The 25803-nt window shown below is 35.7% G+C and overlaps 1 protein-coding gene and 1 long non-coding RNA gene across 4 annotated transcripts in view; one reads left to right on the top strand and one right to left on the bottom strand.

The window, feature by feature from the left end:
- Positions 1 to 25803, top strand: part of ELAVL2 (ELAV like RNA binding protein 2) — a 342584-nt gene that overhangs the window by 145229 nt on the left and 171552 nt on the right. The window lies entirely within an intron of this gene.
- LOC310889656 lies at positions 3325 to 24217 on the bottom strand. 2 transcript variants are annotated; one of them, XR_014576698.1, is made up of 3 exons: positions 23611 to 23807; positions 10627 to 10730; positions 3325 to 3518 (listed from the first exon to the last, which is right to left on the bottom strand). It is a non-coding gene; the product is annotated as an uncharacterized lncRNA (long non-coding RNA). The 2 variants fall into 2 exon arrangements; XR_014576697.1 differs by lacking the exons at positions 3325 to 3518; positions 10627 to 10730 and adding exons at positions 20031 to 22822; positions 24206 to 24217 and having other exon boundaries at positions 23611 to 23787.

Raw genomic sequence — 25803 nt, 5'->3', positions numbered from 1 at the left:
ATGTTCCTAAAAGTGTAATCAAAACCTTTTTCTGCAAAAGAGTTAATTTTATATCCTGCTTGTTTTTCAAACATTGACTCCCTCATTACAAATGCAAAAAAAGCCAGTGAGACAGGGCAGGTATAGGCCAGCCTTAAACCTAGACATAAAGAGCATTAGATCATCAGCATAAGGAAATCTTATCCCCCTTGGTCATTAATCTTAATTTCATTAATCAGATTTGGAGCAGCAATTTTGTTTATGTATGCCTGGATGGTCAAAATCTCAGCAATAAAGATACTAAACAGACTTCTGAGCTGCAAACCATGGAGTCATTATAAGGAGTTCACCCCTAATAAGTGTCTTAAATTAGCTCCTTTTTCTGATGGAAACTAAGAATGAGTTAATGTTACAATAATACTAAAAATGTGGAAGATTATGGATGGTCACTATTTCTCTTAGCAAATACTGCTAAGGCAAAATCTCAGAGTATAAATTTTATATTCTCAATCCTCTAACACAGTTAAAGCAGCAAAAGTTGTGCTACACCATACACTGATATAAGTGTTTCTTTCAACATAGCCTATGTCATTTTAAAACCATCACAATGTATATCCTTACGAAACATTTTTTACTATTAAAACTACATCAATATTAGGATTTATGTCAAGATGCTCTAACAGTATGAAGTGGCACACTCAGCTTGCATACTTGCACTGTATATGTTTTTATTCATCTTGTACTAAACATATAAATTCCTTAGCATGATTTTGCACAAATATGAACGTTTAAAATGTAGTAAGTCAAACTACAGTAATAGTTTCATCAATTTGAGTAAACACACTTCATAATCTTGTCAGACAACTTTGTTGTTAACATTATGTTAAATGACAGAGAGTAGAAAAAGACTAACTTTATGACTCTACATCTTTTATACCTGCAAGATGAGGCCAATAATGTTTTTGAACTGTATAATATAGTAACTTAACATATCAGGAAGAAATCCATTGCTAAAGGAATAATTAAACGTAGCTGATAATTGCTATGTTACCCCAAAGTGCATTGCTGCTCTACAAAGTGACTGTAAAAAAAATTAGCTTCACGGGGTTTGCATGTTTACTGATTTCTAGATTCAGCATACCTTTGTAAATTCCTTTATGATTCTCTTTTTCATTCTCCTACCTCCAGCTCATAATCATGAAAAAAAAAATCAAAAAATGTTGTTAAGCTCTCTCTCTTTTTTTTTTTTTCTTTAGCGGTGGGAAGAGGTGATATGAGGGGGAACTTTTTGTTTTCTTTTCTGGAGGAGAGTGGTTGCTCTGTTTCCATGATCTCAGCACTGTTAGCAACTGTGGGTCTGACTATGTTCTCAACAGTTTCACATGAATGCTAATCTGCCTTCAGAAACTGCGCTGAGATAAAAGAATGAAGCCTTTCAAGCCAATACACATTATCCTATATACAGAGAATTACAGTATGTATAAAGAGTTGTTTTACTCATCTACAGTGAGAGCTTGACTCCCTTTACAGCTACACACAAGGTCTTAAGATACTGGATGTGACTCTAACATAACAGAAGGATTACTGATAAAGCAGGCAGAAGTCATTGCCCTACTCATTTCAACAGGGGGCCAGCATACCAACCAGTAGTGTAGCAAAAGAAGCAAATTTCCATACCTAGCTTGATGGTATTTCTTTCTATTGGATATAACCATAACTTTTGAAAGGCTCATCTGATCAATACACTGTTTGGGGGATTATCATAAACAAAAGGACTGCACTCAGAAAAACTGGAGATCACTACATGTGTTGTGGTAACCTCTTAAGACAAACTGAAGACTTAGTTTCCTTGTTCCAACATTTTTTTTTCCCCATTATACAATGCTACCTCCTCTGACACTTAGATTTTTCTTAAGCCACAAGCAAGTTTAACCACTTGTTTTCCTACATCAAGAAGGAGCTGTGTCCAGTGAGCTCAACAGAGGTCAAGGGTATGTCAAAGAATTGCTGGACAAGGGGATCTCAGGACACCAACTGTTGTACACTTGCATTTTGAAATGGCATAATTGCTTGCAACAACAATTTGTCTTTCTTTCTCTTGTAAGCAGAAATCATAAGAGTTTCACTTTCTTCTCTGCCTTGCAATTCTGCCCTTTTGCTTTCAAGTTACCCAGGTAAGCAGACCATATGGGCAGCTGTCACTGTCATCAGCATGGCTCCATATTAGGCATAATTATCCAAGTCTATATTGCTCCCTAAATGGGTTTCCTGATTCATGAGCCTAACAAATCATGGCTAAGTTTTAAGTGAAGCATAAAGAGAAATCATCAACATCTGAAAGCAGACATATTCTCTGTGGGCAATTCAATGATAATAGATCTCTAAAAAGTCATTTTTGAGTAAAGTGTCCATGGATGTGCTGCCAGTTAAAAATTGAAAGCTAATGGAAACAGTAATGAAATTTAGAGTCATAAGAGAATAGCAGTTTGTTTGATTCCCTCCTGTGGTGCTTTATAAACTGGACTTCCTGATGTCTGTGTTACTGCCCATCATGCTGTAGTAAAGCATCATGTCACTTGTAAAAGGAGGTAACTGCAGCTTGAGATATTTTCTGGCCATGGTGTTGTTTGGACAATGTAATGCAGCTGAGAAATCCATCTTGCAAAGGGGCAACATGCAAACAAAAAACAACTCCTCTTTGTAGAGCATACACGAAAATAAATGAATGAAATTATTTACATTTTTAATTCCTTTATATAAGGTATGGAAAGCTTGACTTTATTTGAGAAATGAAGCTTTCTTTGCAAAAGCAAACATCTTTCTACATATTTCACTTAGACTTAAAGAAAACAAAAAAGGCAAAAAAAATTCAGCAAATATATAGTCACCAGAAAATTTTCAACAGCCTCAGATTAAACCTCTTTTTTTGCCACCAAAGAGATATGATTGAATTCATAGGGATTAGCATCTGTTCACTAACCAGCCATTTTACTTTCTTTACTAATGTTCAAAAGAACTGAGGACACCTCTGATACCAGATATATATATATACACATATATATGATTATATTTGTCTACATAAATATATACATACACCCTGAATCTCTGAAATGGGCAAGAGTTACATATTTTTGCAGAACAATTTGACAACCAATGCACCAGTTCTGCAAGGCACTTGCAGATAGTAGGCTTTAAGTGCACGAACAATCTCATTTTCTGTGATGGGACTTGAATGTTCATGTGTTATTCAGGAATATTTGCCTAGTTAATAGAAGATGTTTTATTAAAATTACAGCTTTTATTCTTAGATTCATAATAAAGCATTTAAAATAATGAAGTCTGCAATTTTTATTTCTCTTAGAACAATTTGTGAAAATACTTGTCGTAAAAGTATGTACAAATCCTTGAGTTCTTTCGATGGCAATGTTCTCTCAAAGCCAGTTGTGAACAGTGGCTTTTAGCACTCATGGTTTTTGTGAGAAGCAGAAAGAAGACAGCACTTTTCCACAGCTCTGGGTAGAACCACTTTCTTGTTGGAGCTGTTGGGAACAACAGGTGGTTAACAAACAATTGACCATTGACATCTCCAGTGCACAAACTTTTAATGTTCTGCCATTGCTGTTAATTAGCATTCATGGAAATTTAATTCTTGAAATACTTGACAAATAATGTGTCCTGTTTCAGTCCAGCCCAGAAGCTCAGTCCCATCCCTGTTCCCATCCCCAGGACAGTGACTGCTGCCTGGGGTTGGGGCTGCCCTGCTCACTGGTGGGGTGATGGGATGGTCTTGCCCTGCCACTCCTGGGGCAGATCCTGGCACTCACAGTGCCCTGGGTGCTGTTTGTACATTTCTGTGTGAGAAATCAATAATATCCCATAGTTTGCATGAAGTGTGTGAAGATAAGTTTCTGACACAGCTGGTGATTGAACCAACTAGGGACAGTGCCTCACTGGACCTTTTGCTGTGAAGAGAGAAGGACTTAAAGGCCATGTGAAGGTTGGAGGCCATCCTGGGCACAGCAATCATGATTCTTGTAAAAAGTAAGGAGGGGGTTTAGCAGAACTGCCACCCTGGACTTCTGGAGGGCAGACTTTGGCCTGTTGGGAAATTGGTTCCTGGAGTCCCTTGGGAGGCAGTCCTGAAGGGCAAAGGAGTCCAGGAAGGCTGGACACTTTTCAAGAAAGAAATCCTAAAAGCACAGGAGTAGGCTGTCCCCACATGCTGAAAGATGAGCTAGCACAAAAGAAGACTGGCATGGCTGAACAGAGAACTGCGACTAGAGTTCAGGAAGAAAAAGAGGAATTATGACCTTTCGATGAAGGAGCAGGCAGCTTAGGAGGTTTACAAAGATGTTGTGAGGCTGTGCAGAGAAAAATTGGAAGGGACAAAGCCCAAATTGAGCTCCGTCTGGCTACTGCTATTAAAAAATAAAAATGTTGTTATAAATACATAAACAAGAAAAGGATGACTAGGGAGAATCTCCATCCTTTATTGGATGTGGGGGGAAACATAGTGACAAGATATGAGAAAAAGGCTGAGGTACTTAATGCCTTTTTTGTCTCAGTCTCTAGCAGCACAACCAGTTCTTCTGTGGATACTCAGCCCTCTGAACTGGATAGGGAGAAGAATGAAGCCCTCAAAAAGGAGCTTCTGAGAGTACTACCCAAGGGTAGTGAGGCAGCTGGCAGAAGCACTCACCAAACCACTTTCCATCATTTGTCAGCAGTCTTGGCCATCGGGGGAGGTCCCAGTCGACTGGCAAATAGCAAATATGACACCCACCTACAAGAAGAGCCTGGAGGATCCAGGAAACTACAGGCCTGTCAGTCTGGCCTTGATGCCAGAGAAGTTCATGGAGCAGATTATCTTGAGTGCCAGCACACAGCACTTACAGGACAACCAGATGATCAGGCCCACTCAGCATGGGTCCTGCTTGATGAACCTAATCTCCTTCTATGACAAGGTAATGCACTCAGTGGGTGAGGGAAAAGCTGTGGTTGTGGTCTACCTAGACTTTTGACACCATTTCCCACAGCATTCTCTTGAAGAAGCTGGCTGCTCAAGGCTTCAGCTGGTTTATGCTTTGTTGAATTAAAAACTATCTGGGAGGCTGGGCCCAAAGAATTGTGGTGAAGGAAATTAAATCCAGATGGAGGCTGGTCATTAACGGTATCCCCTAGGGCTCAGTAACAGGGCCAGTTCTCCTCAGTATCTTTATTAATGATTTGGACAGGGGGATTGAGTGCTCCCTCTGTAAGCTTACAGACAACACCAAGTTAGGCATGAGTGTTGATCTAATTGAGGGTAAGAGGGTTCTGCAGAGAAATCTGCACAGGCTGCACTGGTGGGCTGAAGCCAACTGTATCGGGTTCAACAAAGCTACGTGCTGGGTCCTGCACTTGGGGCACAACAACCCCATGCAACGCTACAGGCTGGGGGAAGAGTGGCTGGAAAGCTGCCTGGCAGAAAGGGACATGTGGGTATTGGTCGATAGCTAAATTAAAGGTTGGACTTGATGATCTAGGAGGTCTTTTCCAACCTTAACGATTCTATAAGCATATGATCTAGAAATCCACATATATCCAAGGTGTCATGGTGGTACAATACTTTAGGAATCTCTAAAAAAGCATATCTATAACTCTTACATAAAGTTCATTTCTCCATCAGAGAGAGGTAGAAAAGCCTATAGAAATGAATATGTAGTGCTGTCTATTCTTCAGAATTTTTCAACCATTTGGGGATGTTTAAATTGAAAATCATATTCGGATTATGTGATTTTAAAGGATAGAAAAAAAAACTGATTATGCATTAGATTACTTAGCATTCTGTTGTAACTGTTTCAAAACACCATTAAATTTTTCTTAAACCTTTTTTTTTTTTTCCCCCCACTCCCTTTGAATTCTACAGCATCTTCCAGAAAGAAATACTGCTTTTGGCAATACAAACAATGGAAAAGTTCCTGAGAAGGAACACCTTTGGAACCAGAGATAGAGAAAATACGTATTCAGATGAATACAAAGAGTCAAAACAGAGTTATAAATGTTCAGGATTGCTGCTCCCATTTCTCAACAGCTAGAATGGAAATGTGAACTATTTCCATAAACTTGCCAGCATCTTATGATCTAAGAAGTTATTTTTGAATTTATTTCTCACAGAAGAAAACCTACATCTTCCAATCTAAAATTAGACTGAGCCTATCTTATCCTGCAGTCGATCATATGTAATGTAGGTACTTAAATAAGAATGAAAAATCTTACAACTCTGAAAGCAGTATAAGTAGGTCACAGGGAGTCTCAGCTATGCTTAAGAGAAACTTTCAGTAACAAAGGTATTCTTGTTAATGAGCTGCAATGTAATCAGCTTTTTCATGAGGAAAAATCGCCTCCACATAAACTGTAAATTGCCACATACAGAGCCAATTAATGGAGCCAGAAGTTTTTATACATGCCCTATCTAGTGTGCCTAGCGGAGACATCCTTGCATGCAGAGCCATTCTCAGGTACACATTAGATAGCCACTTATTGCTGGTTCTATTTAGATGCACTAGATTTAAAGCAAGGTGTTCTGCCTTCATCAGGTTTGTAAAGAAACACTGGTGCAGTGAATGACCTGCTTAAATTGTTTTAGAAAGGCAAGGAATCAGTAACTAGTGTCTTAATTGTACAAGTTTTGTTCCTATAAGCCTTTACCTGAAGCAGCCCTGCATCTACTTGTTTGTTGTTTTTTTTTCTTTTTTTCTTTTTTTTTTCTTCTTTTTTTAATGAGGCACCAGGTGTAATGTTTTAAAGTTAAAAGTGCCAGGTACTGCAGAGGTGTGGATAACGCTCTGTTGTTTTGCAGTAATGGCACAGGATAATGTAATTTTTTTTCTTATTCAGTACCTTATATTTCAGTATATAAGGATATATAAGGTTCGGTGGGGAGGGCGGAGGGGAAGTGGGGAGGAATGGCTGCAGTAGCTAAAGAGCTGTTGCACGCTCTTGGCCTTGGCAGCTGAATTTCTACATTCAAGGGTTAGTGTGGAGCCAATGTTCTAACAATACCTGTCAAGATCTCAGGTACTTTTGCAAGGACTTTGCTGCTACTTCACTGGTTGGCTGTCAATAGCAGTAGATGCTAATTCTGACTAAACTCAAAGACTAAAAGTCATGTTGGGGCATTTTATATGGTTTCCTACAGAAGGAAAATCTAGTCAAGACCTCAGGAGTAATGGGTGAGTTACAGACTGTTTCTTACCAAAGCACATGCAACTAGCAAGAAAAAATAATCCAATTTAAAAAAAAAAAAAAAGTACTTTATAAAATTATAAATTTTTGTAGATTCAAGTGAGGTATTAATTCAACAATTTCAGACCAACTCATTAATCTCTTCCAATAATTTCGTAAGTTCTTGGCAGTGTTTAGTAAAATATTTCTTCAGTCTGACCTAACTGTAAACTAATTACTGACCTAGAGTTTATTGTTAGTGTACCTGTTTCTAATTTGCCATACATTTTGTCACGTTAATTAAATAACACACATATCACCTATACAATGCTTATTGTGCAATTTTTATTATATCTAGTTATCAAATATTTTTAAAAGCTCTTGATTTTTAGTAATTCTTATTTTGCAACATAATAGTTAGGTCAGATAAACCAAAAACTTACTGCAAGTCTATACATCTAGCAAAGACTAACATTTATCTACCGTTCAATAGTACTAGCACAGAATTTTTAATAAATAAATAAATCTGGGATATGCATATAGGAGAAGCAGCGATTGTAGGATTAAATGGAAGTGTCAATATTTCTCTGGGGATACTATGCAGGGGCAATTCTTCTGTTTTTAAAGACTAATAGCACAACTGTATACATAAATCACTAAGTAAAATTCCTATTTCCAACTGCACTAGTCTTTTACATCACCCTTATAAAAAAATTTCTTTGTTTATATTCTATTTTTTATACAGTAAATGCATTGTGCTATGTATTTCAAACACTTTCATTTAAAATTTGTTGGCTAATAATAGCACATTTACTCCACAAGTGCATCTACTGGGCCTTCGTGCACTATTTTAAATCATCTCAAAATGAGTATCTCCAATCTACCTCTACTCTTACCACTAACTGTTAAGTGGTACTTATAAGTGCTAGTGTTACTGCACTCGTAACATCCCCACACATCCACTCTTTGGTCAATTCAGGGTGCTTTTTACGGCCATTTTCTGCCAAAATATATAAGACAAGTATTTCTTGAGAGTCTTTAGGTACTGAACTTCAAAAGCAAATTTCAAAAACAGTTTTCTAGAGATGATCTATGAAGTACTTCTCATGAGAATGAATAAAATGAACATACTACCATAACCATTGTATTAAAATGACAGTTATACCATTGTAGAATCTTCAGATATTAATGAGCCAATCTCTTATTATTATATATTACTATAGAAATTCTATTTTTATAAATAGAATTATCAGTGATACTCCTCAAATAGTATCCCTCAAATGTGGTCAAAAACATATATTTCAGGAATTGGTGATTTGGATTTTCAATTGCATAACTAGTGAGAAGCATTAGGAAAACATTTATTATCTTTGCAAATATCTAGAAAAAAAAATAGCCAAAAGAAATACAAAATGAAACCGGATAATCTATCTGCCCATCTCAGGCTAGAATCGTTAATATAACCTGGTCTGCTTGAGATCCTAAACTTCTTGCACCACTTCAAGAATTTTACAATATTTGTTCTTGATTCCCATTCATTTCTATTCAAATTAAAATATTTTCTTCCTCCATCAGTCTCATTTGCCACTTCAAATACTGTTTCATCACAGGCTGTTAGCTGATGAAACCATAACATATAGACTTATTCTCAGCACTTGATTTGTTTGATTTTATGTAACAAGTATGTTTTTCTTTTTTCCATCAACCAAATCAATGGAAATTTTGCTTTAAAAGAAACATGATTCATGCTTCTTATTCTAGATTAACCTTTGCATGACTGGATTATGTAAGAAGTAGTGAAATACTTTTCTGTGCAGAATGTTTTAGTTTCTTCTTTTTTGCAGCATTTGTGGAATTGTATTTTGTGCCTTTATCTTTGAAAAGATTAAGCACTGATCTTCACAAAAGGAGACTGACTATCGGAACTGTCAAACAACAACTCCGTGAATGGTTAATTTTTCAAATGTAAGCATAGATACCAGATGGCACAAGGGAAGGGAAAAAAAAAAATTCTTGTGTCATTGTTCAGTGATAAGGATTTTTCCATCTGCTGGTTCAATACCAACTTAGTTTACATTCACTTACAGCCAATACAATTAAAACTCCACTTTGAAGTGAAATCTAGAAATAGAAGAAAAAGTCTGAGTGGATATACAATGAAGAATTCCCCCCATACAAAGACAGACCTTTTTCAATACCTTATACATACAGATACTTACAGCCTGTTTGTAGAGGTGAGATCCACATGATAAATTGCAGAATCAAGTGATAAATTACAGAGCCATGTGATAAATGAATTTGTCATGTACCTTTGACCTTTGACTGTCTTACCTGCCCTCTACCCACTAATCTATCTCCTGAGACTTTCTTTAACATTCAAAGTTCTGAACAGCTTCAGCTATATGCCATCTTAATTTTAAATCTAGGCAGTAAAAAACAAATAAATAAATAAAATAAAGTATTCTTCATCTCAAATACAGGGGAAAAAAAAAAAGGAAAAAAAGAAATCAACCAAGACTTACTGAGGATGATGTTAACTTCTGTGGTTGTGACAAATTATTTTAGACAAAAAAGTCTTCATTTTACAGTCATATCTCATTTACAAAGATAAAAACATGAGTGCTTTTTCACTGCAAAAAAGGAGCACATCTTCAGCTCTTTAACAGCAACAACACAGTAGCTTTTAACCCTGGAACATTCTGATAGATTCCCTAATTGCTCCTTTTTACACAAAGAAAAGCTATTATAAACCACATAGAGAAGCTTTTAAGTTTTGCTATTCTTGTCCTGTATTTGATAACTAAGGAATATAATTCCATAGCTAGAAAGAGAAATATATGTGTACAGATGCATATATACAATACATATATTTAACCAAATTTCCAGTCTTAAAAACTTCTCAGATTGTTTGTTAGTCTTTTTTTGTAACCTCTGTGATATACTCAGAGGTCTCCAGCACTATGTGGATCAGTGGAGAGGAGTTACTGCTACAAATTCCAGAAGAGGACTCCTGCAAGTCATCAACACAGGACATCCCTAATGTGTCATACATTTAAGCAACTTATAGTCCCACATGTATGTTCCTAAATTCAAAAAGTTTCAAAGAACAGCTGATGTTGAAATTGGTCTGCACTCAAAAGAAATGGTACAGGAATAGAAGTACTTCTAGCAGCCTTGAGATCTCCATGGTCAGCTGTCAAATTCTGTAAATGACCAGAGAGGCTTTAAGATATAAGGTTTCACCTGGCACACTGTCACATAAATATGTAACTCCAGATTACACTATGATTACATCAGATTAAAAAGTCTTCTTCTGACGTCTTTGCAGAACTCTGTAAAAACCCTAATGCATGGGGAAGCTGAGATTTTCTTTCATTGCTCTGGAGAGGGACATTCCTAATAACACACTTGCCTGTTCCACTTATGTGCCATCCCACTTACATGCATATGCCGCAGGGAGATTAATGAGGTATGACTAAAGTCTTCCAAGTTGAGATTTCCTTCTCCTACATGACTGACCCATTGATGAAAGTCACTGGAACTTCCTGAAAAAGTTGAATGAGCTGGCATTAATAGCTACCCATATTCCGTATCTGGAATTGCAACCACCCCAGGGCCTCTATTTCAGATGTTGCTTTCCATACATGACCATTTACGAGCAATTAGATATGGGTAACTGCCAATTCTGCAGGCTAAATTCTAAACCAGTAATGTTGTTGCATTGAACTATTCTTGAGGGTCTTGCTTTTCATATTTCTGTAGTTAGGATGATAATAATAGTTGGCAGACACAACTAGTAAATGCTAGCAAAAGGCTTCACCTGTGGCAGGGGAACAAACAGAATGCACGACCTCTGGCATTTAATTCAGCTGTTATTTCATTGTAGAAGGAATGAAAAAAATCAGGAGGAAATACTTCACTGTAAGGATAGTGAAGCACTGAAACAGGTTGCCAAGAGAAGCTGTGGATTCCCCGTCCCTGGAGGTGTTCAAGGCCAGGCTGAATGGGGCCTTGGCCAACCAGATCTAGTGGGTGGCATTCCTACCTATGTCAGGGAGGTTGGAGTTAGATGGTCACTTCCAACACAAGCCATTCTATGATAGAATGATTCTATGAAAAGCAGGAAAGCAGCAGTTGTTGAGATTTCATATGAAATGTGTTTAGCTGATATCACCTGCCTCATGGGCTAAATTTTCTAGATTCAGGAAATGCTGAAAAAAAAAATCCATCAATTGCTTTTTTTTTTTATTTAACCTTGCTTTAGTGTTGCCATATCTTATCAGTTACCCATGGATAACTGGTGATGAATAATTCTCTCTTTAATACAGACATGGTATTTGAGAAGACACACTTCACTGAAAACTGCATCAGTGTAAACACCAACATTTTCATTGTTTTTAAATCAAAGAAACTTGAAAGTCTTATTTGTTGCATCAATGTGCAGAGGAGACACTTTTGCTGAAAAACATTTAATAAATATACTTTTAGTGAATCTCTAATATAGAAGCTCCCAGATGATGATCACGCATCACTTTTTAAGTGTTTTGTAAAATCTTACAAATTTAGCCTGCCTGCACCATTAGCACTAGGTGATTAAGAAATTGACTCAGAGCTCTCGAAAATTTTCCTAAAAATCACACTGGTAGTCTGTCGCAGTAATCAGTGATTCTAAATCTGCTAAATCACATTCCTGTTTTTGTTTTGAATTCTTTGCATTGTAGGTCCACCCTTCTGCTTTGGGTTAGATGGAAAACAAACAGACAACCAAAACAGTAGGTAATAATTTAAATGCCAACATTATTTTAGTGGTGATTTTGTCTAACTTTCTGACAAGCAAAGGAATAATGACCTTGCCACTCCCTTTAGTTTAAGAATAAGGTATTTAGTTTAAGAATAGTGTAATGTCTAAGGTATTATTCTGAATTACCAGTGCATCATTGTACTATGCATTATGCCAGTTATTTCTCAGAGAAATATAAATCAAAAGTTTAATTTCCTTCAACTTAAAAATTGAACGTGAACAAAGAAATCTTATCAACAAATATTGGAAGAGTATTGGTTCGTCTCACCGTTTGCTTAGAATTTGATATGAACAGAAAACAAGGGCTTTTCAATCTCTAATAACACAAACTTTTTTTGATGAATAATCGAGTACCACATGTTTCTGTGTAACATTTCTTAGTTGACAATGATGAAGTAAGAAATATGCAAGTAAAGAATTTGGGTGACTAACAACTTTCTAAATGTATTTTATAGAAATGTTTGGTATGCAACTTTGAGCTTCTATTCTGTTCTTCGTTAGTGTGCCACTTTTTCTAACCACACAAAGCAAGCATGCTAAATCAATTTTCAAACATTATTCAACATTTGCCAATTTTTGAGGCCAAGGTCCTCAAAAAAAATCCAATCACTTATTTTCTTAAGTGATGGTCTTTTACAGTTCAGTAAGAAGTTACTTTTTATGGGCCCATCTAAATACTCTCCATAACTAAAGCTGAAAATATCTCTGAATTTCTTCATGATGCTAAAACACCATATTACGTGCCTCAGCTTTCAGAAAAATGAGCCATTTTTCTAAGACAGGGAAATATTTGCAAGAACAAAAAGTTCTATGAGCATAGAATAGAACATTTTTCTTGTTTAATCTCCAACAGTATCCACATTCTGTCAATATATAACATCATTTACATATCCATAATATATAAAAAACTATGTTAAATTGACTGTAAAAAACAATCTCATTCACTAACCAAAGCCAAGGTAATACTTTCTATTTTTAAAATGAGTCAGTTGGGTTTGACATTGGTTTTGCTTGCATTGAATTTGTATGCATAGAAAACAAGGAGCAATTCCATGTCTGTGTTTTAAAATATATTTGGCCCTGTTTAAGGAGAATTTACAGTCAATTTATAGTAAGTTAAAGCTAATGAGAGACAAATTAACAAAACCAACTTTTTTTGGCAAAGCTAAATTTGCACAAAGTAAATAAAGTACTTACTGAAGTAAGTGAGAAAATTGCACTAAATGATTAAGTGTTGAATCACCATCCTATTTATCTCACACTGCCATTTTTAGAAACAGCTTTCAGTGTACATATTTGCTATCATTGTTACTGTAAGAACATTGTGGCGTATATATTCTTTTTTAAACACATTCTTTCTATTCAGCAGCAAGAAATGTAATTTTGATATATCTACATCTATGGCTCTCTTCCACACAAGGTGTAATGGCTGGTGTAGTTTGACAATAACTGAAAGACTTCAGAATGCTCCTACCAAAGTAGTGCGAACTCGCAATGCTTTGCTTGTGCTAAACTTCATATACAATATGGACTAGAAAGGGTTTTCATGACTGTTTTGGAACTGTTGTTCCTCTAGACTGCCAAACACCACACATCCATTTGCTCACTCCCCCCCACGCCCCACCGCAGAAAGTGGAGATGGGGAGAAATTGAAAATTTCAAGAACTCATGGGTTAAGATAAGAACAGTTAAGGAAAGGACATCTAAGAGGAAAGGACAGTAAGGACAGGACAGGAAAGGAAATGAAAGGAAAGGAAAAACGCAAAAGGAATAAACAAAGCAAGTTTTGCACAATGCAATTTCTCAATAACTGATGCCTAGCCACTCCCTGAGCAGCGGCAGTCCCCCCAGCCAACCCCCCCAACAGTTATTGTCCCACATGACACCTCATGGTATGGGACCTCCCTTTGGCCAGATGGGGTCAGCTGTCCTGGCTGTGTCCCCTCCTAGCTCCTTGTGCACCCCCAGCCTCCTCGCTGGTGGGGCAGCATGAGAACCTGGTAAGGCCTTGACTCTGTGTGACCACTGCTCTGCAACAACTAAACATCAATGTGCTACCAGCATTGTTCTTATCCTAAACCTAAAACACAGAACCATACCAGCTATTAGGAAGAAAATTAACTTTACCCCAGCCAAGACCAGGGCAATGACCACCCCTGCTCTGTAATAACATGGCTAGTCAATCAATCACCCCACTTCATGTTATAAAATTTATTTTATTATAAAGAACAAAGTTTTCTTTTTTTTTTTTTTAACCTGACAGCTTGTCCTGCAATATGTCTCGCCATCATTTATAGTAATATCAAATTCATGTAGCCTGATACCACTGATCCTAAGAGATTACAAATGCTAAATTATCTTTGGCTTATATTTTTCGACACAACTAAGTCAATAATGTTTTGTGCCACTAATGCCACACCATTAGGTCTTTGGGGAAACTGGGTTCACTTTCTGGTCTTTTGCCTTGTCCCTAAATGGAAGGAATAATCCCTATGTTTTGGCACAAGTCCCTTAGGCCAATTAGTTCATTTTAGCCACAATCCATGTAGAAAGATCTAAACATTCTGGTTCATATTCTATTAGCACAAATGCTTCTGACTTCATGCATTTCACATTCACGCGCACAGTTTTCATAAAGGAAACACTGAGTCTCACCTAAAAAGCTTCTATGATCACTAAGCACAAGACAGAGGACTACAGAACAACTGCAAATTAAAATAAAGATCTCTGTGTTTAGATCTTGACACTTTTTTTTGTCTGTTATGGTTCTTTCAAGAATATAGAATATACTCTCGTTTGCTTAAGAGGTGTATGTTGAATGAACTAGACAAACTATTTAAAATCTAATATTAAAATAAATAAATCAAGGGATTTTTATGGAAAAATCATCCTTTTAAGGCAGGCAAACACCTTCAAAAGTTTCATGGTCAATAATGGGGATGCAGAACTGTTAAATTGTCTGGTTAGAGTAAAGTCAACAAAAGTTTGAGCGATGTTATTAGTATGCAAAACAAGGACAGTGAATTGAGTACTTTTCCTATCATAGATGCTGACACTAGCTAGGAAATAAATCATCTCCCCTGCTACTTCCCCAAAGGAAAGAAATTTAGAAGAGGCTGTTTGCTTGGAAAGAGCAGTCTGTCTGCCAGGAGAGATAAATTATTATGCATAGTGCATTGGACAAAGCATTGTGGTCCAAATTCGCTCTAAGGGTAACTCTAAGGAATCTTACCAAGAATGTATAAAGCCTGCTTACTGTTAATATTTTAATGCATATATTGTATATATTTTAATACATAATAACTAGTCCTATGTGGAAATACTTGTACTTAACAGCTGACTGTGGGTTTTGCTCTTGCGTAAGTTTCAAAATCATATACCTTATCCCCACAGATTCACCATTAAGTTTGGTTCTATTTATGCTTGTAATTTCATTTTTTTAATTTTAAAAACTACTTCTTAAAGCTATATGGAAACTAACCTTAAAAAAAAAGCACCTAAAGTTAGGAATAGGACAACTGAAGAGCAAAGGTAGTGATAACTTCATAAAGTGCTTTGTCATTACAGACGGCACTGTCTAGGCATTTTTCAGTTTCATTTATAGAAGAAATATTGCATGATTATATATCTGCATGTTTTCTTATGCTTTAATTGTGAAAAACAAACAGTAAAAATATTTCACATGCAGTGTGAATAGTTACAAAGTACACCAGGGACAACTCTTTTAGTGTATTAAATTGCTTTTCTTCTATTACCATTGTAGCTCTTGCCTCTTTTTAAGATCAGCAAATTACAATGTATAAGACATAATTACTTATGTAGAAATTTCTCATAATCTCAGAAATTATTAAATTTAGAATATATGTTGTCCACCCATTACAGTGACCAAGGTTTAAATCTTTAAATACCAGCATGGGAAAAAAAAAAAAAAAAGTAATTAAAACCATTCCACCTCAGATGTTTGCCAGTATAGAATGTTTTCAATTTACTACCTGATGTCTGATACATGAAATAGAGCCATGATCTTACAGAAACACAAGTCTGTAATACCTGGATTTGCAATACCAAATACCTGGAGGGAGGGAGGGAGGGAGAGAGGGAGGACAGCTAGTTATTTTAAAAGTGCTTTTAATAATTAATAACCAAAATAGTTAATTTCACATGCATAGTAAAAATAAATAAGGGAGAACCAATCAGATTTTTAAGCTTCTGTAATGTTACTCCCTCAAAACTTAAATTATTCTTTTTCAACTGATAGTTTGATCAGCATTCTTCTAGGCATGGAAAGTAACAAAGCAAAACACAGTATGCCCATTTCTGGTTAAATTTTGATTTGAATTAAAGCACCTAACACCAGGATTTGTAACCAGGTCTAGACTAGGATTCAATTTGCCAATGCACTTTATCAAACATACAGAATTAAGCGTGTGAATGGCCCCATTGAACTCAATGGAAGTATTCATAAGCTTTAAGTTATGTACATACTTAAGTACTTTGTAGGTAGAAGCCTAAAGTCTTGCTTCTGTATTAGGCACTCTGTAGGAGAGAAGTGCTGAGGGACAAATTTGGTTTTATAAAGCTCCTCTTGTGCAATTGAGAAGCTTGGTTGAGTGGCAGCTTCTGTTGACTCTACTGAGGACAATACAGTCCATCCCTCCCCCGCATAATTTTGATTGTTGCATAGACCTTCCCCAGATGTCAGAGTTTCATTGACATGCTAAAGTTTTGTTTATTTGCAAGAGTAATCTAATAAATTAAAATATACAAGTAAAAATAAATTAAATTAAATTAAATTAAAAAGTAAAATAAAATAAAATAAAATAAAAATAAAATAAAAATAAAATAATAAAATAAAATAAAATAAAATAAAATAAAATAAAATAAAATAAAATAAAATAATAAAATAAAATAAAATAAAATAAAATAAAATAAAATAAAATAAAATAAAATAAAATAAAATAAAATGTTAATGGTCTGGAAGACAAAAAGTAAAACTGAGATCAGTTCTCAGGAATTTCCACGTCCATTCAAACCTATCACTGATGAATTAGAATAAGAGAGATTTTTTTCATGCAGATTTAAAGTCACATGTACCCAGATATTTGTTACACAGATACTTTGATCTGTAATTGTTGTGTATGGAGACAGGCCTGCAAGATGAAGTTATAAGGCACCCTGTATCTTCTGTTGACTACATCAGAAAGGCAATGGTACATTTCTACCAAAGCAGACAAAAATATAGAAACTGTTAAGAAAACAGGTAATGACTTACTCTTCAAGAGGGGCACAACATGAAACCCAATGAATCCGAAGGAATTAGCAGAGAGATATTCTCCCCCTTCATCTGTCAAGGTACTACTGCTGCTTTTACCTCTTAATTTTTCCCAGTCAAAGGGACCTTGGCATAGGCCTGTGAATTCCATCTGGCTCAGTTTCTCCAGTTGGAAGTTTCCCATGTCAAACCTCATGAGAAATTTCCTGTTTTCACACAGGGATTCTGAGAAAATGAGAGTAAAGAGATGGGCAGTGGTCATGCAAACAACCACTCTGCTATTCACCTTTTTTATAGAAATACAAAGAGTTTTCTGCTTTTATACTGTTTCTCCCTCCTCCAAAAGGAGACCTGATACCTGATCTGAGTGACAAAAATTTTGTTATCCTATTGCTTTACAGTGAATGGATCAATAAATCTCATATCCCCCCCCGTTTCCATGGAGTTTTTATAGCCTTGTCGATAGGTGCTCATTTTTCTCTGGATAATATTGTGACTAACTCCCTAAGCAAAGCAGTGAGCAATTTTTTCAAACCATCAATAATGAACTGTAATTGGAGGGGAAAAAAAAAGTATATTTTTTGCATGCCTGTGTGGTCTAAAAATATTCAACATGTCAGCACAGACAGCACTAGGCACTGTAGTCTACTTACAGCTCAACCTATTACATATGAGAAGTGTAAAGAATTGCTGACAGGAAATCTATACCTTTAGATCCAGCACAGAAAACATTAATGTTAACAGCTAGTACCCAAAGGACCTGGCATATACTGCACTTTCTACTGGAAGCACAAGTTTTGTATCCCAAAGTTCAGGTAGATGGATTAACTCTTTTCACATGTTCAGATAAACTGTATATCCTACCTCGTATAAGCAACTCTAAATATAGAAAACCTTAATTAATTGTAAGATAACTGTCTGCTTCTTTCCCTGTTACTACACATGTCAATCTTCATATCAAAACTGAGTTGGCTTGTTACCACATCAGAGGCTGGAAAGGTGTTTTTTGTTGTTGTTGTTTGTTTTTCCTTAGGATATCTCCTCTTGGGCTTTGTCTGAAGTCAAGCCATAATCTCACAGGGACTCTGCAAATGGTGTCCTTCAAAGTCAAAGGGGTGACAGGACGTTTGTTCTCAGAAAACCATAGAGGTGGCCTATTTCCATGGCTAGAGAAAGTGTCTAAGAGTCAAAACTTCTGATATTCAAACTCATCAATGTTCTTGCCCAGCCCCAGGGACTTTTAATCCCCATCTGCTCCTAGTTTACCTGTCTGAAAAAAAAATGGTCGTGAAAATATACGTGTATATTAACTTAATGTATGCAAACTATCCTTTTAAAATGCCTTTGAAAGAAAGTTCTCTAAAATAGCAAGGTGTAATAGATACTCTTCTGAACAATAACATTATTTCATGTGTTTAGGCATAAATCAATCATTTCAATGATAGTACTAATAAACTACACTGTTAATATTTAATCTACTGTGAAAAGATAAGAGGCAAGAACAACATGTTCAGGAAAAAAAAAGTGAAATCAGAAGAATGAGGGAGACTGAAATCTCCAGTTATCACCTAGTTTCCATTTTCATTTTCTGCAGAACTATTTTGTGAGTCCCTAGGAAGTATTTAATCATCAGTTGTGAATGATGTCACTCCATTTATGTGTCATCTGCCGTATCAGTGCCAGGGCATATGCACCGGGGATGTACAACATCTCCCATAGGATCAGATGAAATGAAAAATCATTTCTTGTATTATGTGTTTGAATGATGTAAAGCAGGTCATGTTCTTCAAAGATGTCTTCTGTATAATTCAAAGCAAAAGGAAGAGTTCAAATTGAATCTTTGATAGAAACTGCTTTTTAAAGAGACCCCCTATCTGAAAAGATTGGTATTCATGAGGCTTTCAAATGTATTTTTATGTCAGCTCACCTCAGTATTGACACTGTTTTGACTGCTGCAGAAAGGGGGGGGGGGGGGGGGAACTTTGCAGTATTTCAAGAAGATTTTATTGACACATTTGACTGTGCTTGGAGTTTTAAATAGTAAGCAAAATATTGGAGTTAAAAGTATGCTTTCTCTGTGTTGCCTCCCCTCTATACATAATGCTGACCGACAGCTTTTCTCATGGTAACATAGCTTATTAAAAAAAGAAGAAGAATCTGCAATGGGAATCAGCATGGCTGCAACACAGATAACTATGGAACAGTACAAAAGGGATCTCACGTGCTAAACTTGGGTTTACAGCCTCTGACTCCTGCTAGCCTGTGGGATCTCAGTAGAGCTGAATCACTAACAACTATGCAGAATTAAGCAGCACCAAGCAAAGCATGTCTTCTTGTATGCAACACACTTTTTTTTTTTTTCCACTTGGAAGCTGTAGTAGGTAGGCATTTTTTGAAAACAAGCTCTAAGTTTCTGAGACAATACAATAAAGTGCCTGCTTTGAACTGGTGTTCCTGAAGTTGAATTAGGTTAGACAAGAAAACTTGAATAAATTTAAAATAGAAGTGCATCGTCTTCAGAAATGGGATAGTTATGTGCGTATATGGTACACAAAACAAGAAACTAAATTGGTGTGTATATAATTCTTGAATCTGTTTTGAAAACTCTGAAGCATTAAACATAGATTTTTTTTTACATAATTTGCCATATTCTATGGGATCAATTCTTCAGAGACAACTGAGTGCTCTGAAAATCTCACTGGAAAATCAGGACACTTTAAGTTACCAGCAGACATCTGTAACATTAAAAATGTATAGATTTTATATGTGTCTAAATGTATTTATGCATATACAAATAAAACGAAGTACATACATATCTGCCCATGTATGTATGTGTATATCATATGCTATGCATACTAACATATAGTTAATTAAATGGCTATGCGCTCAACACCACTATTGGTTTGTTTTCCATGGAAAGTTATCCCAAGTAGATAGCTAACCAGTACTGCTGATATTTTACAAGGAGTAAACACTAGCACCTACATTATAGAGGGCTTTCAAAGTATTTCTCCAATTTTAGACATAAGAATATATTTATTTTTTATATAACAAGCTCTAATTATATGGACAGATACAGATTTTCTGCAAATTTTTTAGAAAACAGACATGAGTTTTTATTATTGTTGTTGTTTATTTTTATTTGTATACAGTTTTCAATAGAATTGATAGTCCGGATATTCAACACACCAAACGAGTGGGGAGGTAAAAACTGGCACCATGACAAAAGGGAGAAGAAAATCTTTATGGGGAAACAAAAACGTGTGTGCATCCAAAGTCATTAGAAGAAAACACTGTTATTATACTTCACCTAAGACTCTACAGAGGAGTACTTGCAACAATACTTGTCATGCTGAAAATCGTTGCTTAAGTATGTGTACACCCACACAGAAAATACAATTTTGTACAAGACCTGTCCATCTAGTCCAACACACTGTCTCTGATGGTAGCTCTTAACACCATATGATAATGGGAAAGGTGTCACAGACCTGCAGAAGGCAGATGTGGAATAGTCTGTTTTCCCAGATAAACCCAGAAAGGTACATTTCAAGAATATCTTATATAAATAATCAATTTAAATTTTAAAACTTCAGGAAACTGTAATTTTGGTATTTGAATTCTGAATTTTTCTATCTTTTCTTGTAACATTGCTAGAAAGAACCCTTCTCAATTTTCCAGTATTGCAAAATATCATTGCATAAAGCCACAGTGAGGCAGCTGCTTCTCTTTTTTCATGTTTGCTTGCTTTGACAACATCTGCAGACTGTACAGAGCGAAGGTTTAAAGTGACTTGTATGCTAGCATCTAGAAGAACAGCATATTTTCTGTCTCTCATCTGTCCATTTTTTTCTGTGTTTGAAATTCACCACGTTTTATAGTCACCCTTTTACCGTGTGCATTCAGCAATTATCTACTGAAGGAAATTTAGTGAGCCTGTTCCCCTTGCTCCATTTCAAACACCTGCTACAGAATACAAAATCCCTTCCTAACCAAGTGAAAACAATACTGCAAAGCTACATAGGTTAATTTTTGCAACTTTCTTCCCATTTTAATAGCATAATTCAACAGCATTGTGTAATGCTGGGCTGAAAAGGAACAGAGAAGACAGCATAAGACAAAAACGATCCTGAAAAAAAATTTTTTTTTCCTAATTTCTGTTGGCATATACAAAACAAATAAACCCCAAACCAGCATTGTTCAGATAATAAACCTGACTTGTTCACACTACTATAAACACAAATTCTACATTACTAAGACATTTTGTCATTCAATATGTGCTGAACAGACCAATCCAGATTTAATGTGACCAAGGTAGGGTTTCCCTGAATTTGTTGTCACTGACTGAGTTGTCCCGACTGAATTTTAGAGACAGAAAAAAAAAAAAAAAAAACTCTGCTGATAATAGACATATCACAGACTAAGGCGAAGGGCACATCCTTTACACAAATTATGAAACTGACAAGCATAATCTACCAATTTAAAGTGGTCTTGATGAGAAGTGGCAGGGTAGTCCCCAACCACTTCCCTCTCAGCCACTCTGTTATCAAAGGGTCAATTCACTGTTAAAAGGGATCTAAATTTTAGGGTCCAGGCATGTATCCTCTAGAAACTTTAATGAAAGAAACACATCATAAGCACCACTCGTTTTCTGGGGAAAAAAAAAAAAAGAGGTTCTAGATTCTAACATTTCTTGACCGAAGTAGCTTTGCAATGATAGAAAACTTATGTTTTGTCACTCTATAGGTGATACATATGATTGTAATCATGCTATCAAGAGAGAATTAAATATTTCTGAGGTAATAATGAACAAATACATCTGTAAGTCATTATGCTATCAATTCATACTACTGTGATATCAAAAGGATCTTGTGAAGAGACAGTAAATAATTCTTGTCACTGTAGTAAAAACAGTATGTCATTCTCATTTTCCAAAGAATTTGCCATGTAGTTACCTCAGAATAAAATTGTATGTGGAATTCAATGGATGGTAAGCAAAGAGCAAAAAAGAAAAAGAAAGACAGCAAAAGAAAGAAACAGTGTGAAAGCACTAACATGTTGCAGTGAATGATAAAATATATTAAAAATAGAGTATTACAAATTGTCATATTATTTATCCCTAGAAAAAAAAAATCATAATTTCAATATCTTCTACCCTTTTGCCATTAATGCAGGTGCCAGAGAGCAGGAAAAATATAAATAAAAATAAAAGACACCAATATTAGAATGAAAACTACACTTATTTATAATAATGAATCACAACAAAAGCTCATAAGAAAATGAAAATCCACTAGCCAGAATTTGCTTAATTCACTCCAACTATTCTTTATGGTCATAAAGTCTAGAAACTAATTTTAAGTAACAAAAAAAGGGAAGCTGAGATTTTCAAACATCCATTTCTTTCCACATATTTTGAACATATCTCAGATCTCAAAAGTTTGAAGTCATCCACTGAAGTCATGGGCTTTGGTGGTGCTGTCTGCTGTTGTTGTTCCCTCTGCTCCTTCCCACCCCACCACTTCTCAATACGTTTGTTCATATATGTAATATCTTCCAGGTTGCCAACTCTGGAGAGAAAGGAGTTACTTTTACTTTATTTTGGCATTCCAAGTACCCTGCCAAGGTCCAAGCCTCAAGAGTGCTTATAAACAACTAGCACAAACTTAAACATCCACAGAGGTATCTAGAAATAAAATCTTACAGCCATTGTATTCTTTTAAATTACATATATCTGAAATCTGGAAAGCAAAACACTTTTCCTGAGTCCCTCTATGTCTGTGCTTTCTCTTTCTATTTGATACCCATCTGCTGAAAAGAAAAATTTTCAAAACTTTGAGTGAAAATGAAATTTGTCTAAGTGAAAATCTAACTTTGTTTGGTGAAATTATGAACTTTGTATAACCATGCATGGGATCATTACGTCAGGGTGTAAATGGTACAGTTAGAGTGAAACTTCCATCTTGTGCCTCTTCATTCAGCATGAACATCTTGGCAGCAATAAGACAAGGTTGAAGTGCATTGTTTTCATTTCACAAACAAAAAACTTCTGCTTTGTATTTTAAACTGGACCAGGCTACATGGAAGGATGGTGTTGACTTTTTCACAAGTGTTGGGGAAAGGGCAGCTCCCCCTGCTCTGCATTTTTCACATTTTTACAGCTAAACCACTCACATCTCATCATTTCCATCATTTCATATTAGTGCCAGCTGAATTTACTTTTTTTTCTTCTTTTTTCTTTCTTTCTTTCTTTTTTTTTTTTTTTCCCTGAACCACAAGGAAAAATAGGCACAGAGCCACTTTTTGCTGTGGCAAGGGAAGAACACAAATAACACACCTCTGTAGCAGTTACACCTACCTGTATCATCTGTAACACAATAAAATCACAGAGGAGATACCCCCCATCTCTGCAGTGGAAAAATTCTGAAGGTTCCCTTGGCTTCTTGGTATCCAAAGTCCAAAGAGCAGTTTTGCTAACAGACCTTCTGCCTTCTGTCCTTGCAGGCACGCACAGCTGTTTCTGGGGCAGGAAAAGCTGAAAATCAACAGGTAAGAGAGAAAGAGGCTGTGCTTGTGTGAGGGTTTATAGTCTCCTACCAATACAGTTTATTACACTAAGTAATTGCTTCTGAGAAGAAAAAAAAGAACCATTTACACAGCCTTCATCATAACATAGGGGGGAATTTAATACTTTGTCTCATACAGAGGAGCCCCATTGCCCTCTTGCACTCAATATAGTACCATTCTATTTTCAGCTGGTAAAAAGAATGCATTGCTTTATATAAAGTATAAAAAATCATGACCACAAGCGACAAAAGAAAAATCCTTCAAGGAATGGATAGGAAAAGCAGTTCTGGATAACCAAGAGTAATTATTCCCAGGTACACCATGGAGAGCATTGTCTTGCATTAGCTCTGAGAAAGTGATGCATTGCAAATACTCTGTCTTCTTACCATTCATAGATTCTGTTCTGGTTCCCAAACTATAAAAGTTAAAGGGGACAGGCAATCAAAAATGAGACAAAAATGTATACTTTCCAAATTATTTAAAAAAAAAAAAAGTGCTATGACATTCACATATATGCTTGTAACAATCTTCAGAGTTCAAAATTATTCATTGCGGATATTAATTTTGCTTCTGGTTCCCAAAATAAATAAAGCCACCTATCTAAAGGATCTACCAACCTAGAAAAACTTACAAACTGTTTCACAAAAATACTGTTCCATCTATCAGCCCTGTAAAAATGATCTTATTACATTCAAGATTTGAAATATCTTGGTCATTTACAGTGTATTCCATGATTTCCATACATGATTTCCATACTCTGCCTCTAAAAATTGCCACCCATAACTCAAAGCCTCTGAGCTGTCATTGTTTCTCTTTACTCCAAAAAAAAAGGCTTGGGTTTTCAGAGACCATGACAAACCTACAGTTTGGATTGAATTACCCACTAAAAGCATCCTGACATTAAAGTTATAGCTATACTATTTTCTTTTAGTCCTGTGAAAGAAAATAAATATTGTATCTAAACTGACTTCAAATCACAATCACAGAATCAATGACATAGAAAAAGCACTGCAAGAAAATTGAGGGAAAATGTATGCATTTCATACTGAGAGGACACACTACTACTTAAGCCAACACCTAAATACACTGAGAGGTTTTAGTGAAGAAATGAATATGGTGGACGTCTTGCAGACTCTCACTAGCAGATCAGCAAAGTTTTTTTTTAATTTACAAAGTCTTCTTATTATTTTCGTTAAAGTCATTATGGGTGGCTTTTGGAGCTTAGTTTCATTGCATAATTCAGCTATGATAAGTTTTCTATCAGTATCAACAGCAATGAAAAATTATGAAAAAATCAGAACAGGGAAAAAAGAGATTGGAGATGGTTTAAACAAGTTACATTTACAAATTCAGTGGTCCCAGTGAAGAAAACATTTTCAGTAGTTTTTGTGATTTAGTGACTTTTAAGAAACCTTGGAGGCCAAGTAAGATTTCAAAGGGTTGAAAATGGGCAAATAAGCTGCCTATTATTTTATAGGAGTGTAAAGGGGATAGGCAAGCCAGGAAACTCCAGCTTTACTTTCATTCCTGGAAAAAACTTAGAGAAATAATTGAACTTAAACTTGACTTCAGGTAAAGTAACTAGAAGGAAACAAAGATATAGATAAGAACCAGTGTGGGTTTGCTATAACTAAATATAGTCGAAGCAGTCTCATTTTCTTCCATGACAGAGGATTACGTTTCATAGATAACAGACAAAATATAGATGTTACATGTCACATTACTGAAACTCTTGACATGAGACACTTCAAAGAACAAGCAAGAAAATCATTATTAATATGAAACTAGTATGAAGTAAAACATGATGGGCAGACTAGAGAAGGTAGTGGAAGAAAGTAGTTATTAGCTCCCTGTCAAATGAGAAGGAGAACAGAATGCTCTGCAGGTGTTCAATATTGTTCCATTTTTTAATTAAAAAATATTATTAAATTCATGGAGCTCAGAAGAACTGCTCACACACTGAACAAACAAAAATAGAAATCAA

This window comes from Anser anser, assembly GCF_964211835.1.
Source record: "Anser anser genome assembly, chromosome: Z".
NCBI classification, from domain to species: Eukaryota; Metazoa; Chordata; class Aves; order Anseriformes; family Anatidae; genus Anser; species Anser anser.
This window is presented reverse-complemented; position numbering and strand designations above follow the sequence as displayed.